Source organism: Euprymna scolopes, chromosome 15 (assembly GCF_053919585.1).
Source record: "Euprymna scolopes isolate OS-2025 chromosome 15, ASM5391958v1, whole genome shotgun sequence".
NCBI lineage: Eukaryota > Metazoa > Mollusca > Cephalopoda > Sepiida > Sepiolidae > Euprymna > Euprymna scolopes.
Window position 1 is genome coordinate 6,559,071 of NC_136496.1, and position 4,088 is coordinate 6,563,158.

Sequence of the window (4,088 nt, forward strand, 5' to 3'; positions counted from 1 at the left end):
GGAACGAGCGTTTAGCTCTCACACGCTAAGTTCCTTTTTCTTTACCTTCATTTACATTTATCTAACTTCAAAAGCAAGTAGCCATTTTGTATTTGTATTATTGCGAAGTACTAATAAACCTTTTTGTTACGCATTCCACTCGGCGTATTTTGTCATATTATTATATAGCGTTGAACAGGATATAACAGGCTGTCGGAACAAGAACATACTACCAGTAGATTAGATAAAAGTTTCCATTCGAAATTCCGCGTAGATTCTACAAGAAATATCAAAGAAAACTTTTATTTAATCGACAGGAGTAGCTTGTTCTTATTCCACCAGCCACGACCGTATAGAAATACAAAGTAATTCGAAATTGTATTCTGAATATTATCCGCACAGACCTGATAAGTTATTTAGTAAAATTATTCTTTCAAACTATTTAAAATAATGTGACTATTCTATCCTATCATTTGGATTATTCAAACTACTGTTCTCATCTTGAGTGTTATTCGCACAACATTTCAGTCGATGTAACCTCGGACCTTCTTCAAGAGTATCTGGTCTTACTTGGGAATCTTTCTGTTGAAACCGGGAGTCTGCACGGAATTTCGAACGGAAAACCTAATTCAGTCCACACGGGTAGCATTAGCTCGTTTCGTCAGCCATGACCGGGTAGAAGTCCTAAATAATTCTAAATTGTATTCTGAGTATCGTCTGCAAAGATTCATGGCTTAACAAATAAAGTATTTGCTAAAATTTGTAAGTGACACTTTTCAGGAGGTTAAACGTTCAATCTTTAGCGCGAGTGATATCCGAAAACAATTGCGAATTACTTCGAAACGGGAATATACTACATCCGGGGATCAAATAAAGAGTTGTGTTCCAAATTCTGCATAAATTCCCAAGTTCGAAAAAATATCTCCGAGTTCGACAAGATACACTTGAAGAAAGTCGGAGGTTACATCGGCTGAAACGTTGTGCGAATAACACTCTAGATGAAAACAGTAATCGAAATATTCTAAATGAAGGTAAATATAAATCTTCGTATAAAAAATGCAGAAAAAAATGGAATTAATCTTTTTTTTTTCAACAAGTTTGAATGTGTTGATGGATCAACAGCGGACGGCGCACTGAAAAGTCCGAGAAGCAATGCATCTTTTATGCTCCTGTTGCTGCTGATTATGATGCTGACAATGCTGATGACGATGATAATGATGATGATGATGATGATGATGATGATGATGATGCTCATGATGATGGTGAAGATGATGATGAGGATGATGGTGATGATGATGAGTATGATGATGATGATGATGAGTATGATGATGTGTGTGATGATGATGATGATGATGATGATGATGATGATGATGATGGCGACGATGATGATGAGGATGATGATCATGATGATGGCGACGATGATGATGAGGATGATGGTGATGATGATGAGTATGATGATGATGATGAGTATGATGACGACGAAAACCATGACGACGACAACAATGATGATGATGACGACGACGACGAAAATGACGACGATGATGATGATGATTAAACAGGATGAAGAGGACCACGACAATTATCACGACGATGATGTTGATGATAATGACGGTGGTGATGATGATTATGATGATGATGACGACGAAACGATGATGATGATTATTATTATCTATATATATTTATATATAGATGATGATGATGATAATAATAATAATAATAATAATAATAATAATAATAATGATAATAAGTTAAGTCGTAGTAACTTTAACGTACGTACGTGTGTCACGGTTTCTAAATTCTAAATTATTAGATCGGGAGACCCTATTTATTACAAAGGAGCATAGAAGGTGATAACGTACTACGAACAGTACAATTGGTATATAGATTCGCTAATTTTACATCGTAGTATGTTATCATCCTCTATCTTCCTTTTTAAATAATTAGGATCTCCCGATCACCAAAGATTTAATGTAAAAAAAAAGTTAATAAAAATAAATAATACCATTTTTGGGTTGTAGATAAACTAAAATATACCTTCTTGGCCTTCTGGCTAGGATACAAGGGTAGTATCTGTTCTCTCTAAAGATGATATAATGATATCGTGGGGTTTCCGTCCGAACCGGACGGCATCCATACAATGAAAATATGTCACAGATTCCTATAAGGAAATTGAAGATAAACCATAATAACCAGATATATTCTGACGCTATATTAATCAGATTATTTATATAAATATTTTTCAATTTATAAAAAGAGTTAAAATAATATCGTGAGGTCTCCATTCACGCCCAGCAGCAATAAATTACATATGAATAATGCTGCTGTAGAATTTCCACAGGTCCAGCTAAATATTATTGGCTAACAAGGAGCTTTCACACAGGTTATCAAAGATCTCTCGTTGAAAACAGCCTGTGGTGTTCTCTGGAAGCTGAGTGACAACAAATCTCCCTAGATTTCCAGTACTCTCAACCTCTTTCGATAATATTTGCAAATAAATTTGTATTATCGCAACAGCTGCCTGCCATTGACTTCTCGTTGTCAGCGGCTATTAGTCTTTACTGGAATTTGGGTGGCAATAAGCCTCCCAAAGGTCCCAGTTCTCTCCGCACCTATTCAACGGAGATCTGACCAGTGTTCTCTCATCGGTCTTTCCTTCCTCCTTGACTCTACTTGGCTGTTTAGTCTCTTTATTATTATTATTATTATTATTATTATTGGCTCAGAAAGAGCTTTCATACACAGGTCATTATAATAATAATAATAATAATAATAATAATAATAATAATAATAACAACATTAAAGAAAAACGTGTAATTTTTAATTTAAGCTATTATTTTGAGACGATGTTTTTGCGTTCTCCAACGAAAACATGTGGACTATTCACACGTGAATTGTTCGTGACAATAAATTCTCGATTTTAATCACCGGTGTTAACGGAAACAAGTCCCCTGTTTATGAATCAACTTAGAAGTTAAACAAGTGATGCTATGCAAAGGATTTTTGTACAGCGCGATAGAAAAAAACAATCATTTCACTTATTGGAAAAAAATGAGAAGTAGAAGACGAGAGAGAGAGAGAGAGAGAAAGAGTAAAAGAGACAAATAAAATGAATGTATAAGAAAGAAAGAAAGAAAGAGATACAGTGAAGAGAAGAGAAAAGAAAAACAACAGACATTTAGGGTTTAGTTTGTCTCTTTTAAAGAAAGAAAGAAAGAAAGAAAGAAAGAGATACAGTGAAGAGAAGAGAAAAGAAAAACAACAGACATTTAGGGTTTAGTTTGTCTCTTTTATACAAAAGCAACATTTTCAAAATGACAAAATACGTTACTTATGCCAACGATTCATTTTACACAATTCATTGAATGCAGGTTGCTTTTTTTGCCAATAGATAGGGGTAATTCGATGTTCATACATTTTCCAACAGTTGTCGTGCAACAAATTATGGATCTTTTTTTTTCGCTTATAAATAAAAAGGAGATTTTTTACGGGGAAATATTTCATGTTACACCGGCCCGTGTAACATGAAATATTTCCCTGTAATTTTTTTTTTTATCTATAAGCGAAAAAAGTCTATGTTTCAGATCGTCAGACTAAATATCAGCTGACATGATATTGTAAACAAACACAGACAGAATTTGATGAACGACATTATAATTATTATTTTTTTAGTGTATGTATATATATATATATATATATATATATATATATATATATATATATATATATATATATAGTAGGCGCAAAAATAATGTCGTCTTTTCACGTATAAATATATCTTCGATGCTTTTAGGAAGAATTCTTATACGGAAACAGCTTCTCAGGAACAAAATTACACAAACACGGACATATACACACTATAAATAAACATATCTATAAAACTCGAGACAAATGGTCAATGAGACAGCATATTTTGAATAAATGAAATGATCGATAACCTATTAGATCAATAATGAATAATAATTCATTTTTGTTATTCACTATTGATTATATCACATTCGTTTGCGATTCTGATTGGTTGGTTTCTGATTTTGAAAATTGAAATAAGTTTAGGAAACTTGTACAACGGAGAACGGATTAAAAAATATACAAATATTTATTTGTTTAAGATA

The 4,088-nt window shown here is 33.0% G+C and overlaps 1 pseudogene; it reads left to right on the forward strand.

The window, feature by feature from the left end:
* The first annotated feature begins 2,009 nt into the window (after positions 1–2,009).
* On the forward strand, positions 2,010–2,140 carry LOC145294454 (U2 spliceosomal RNA; annotated as a pseudogene).
* Positions 2,141–4,088: the final 1,948 nt, after the last annotated feature.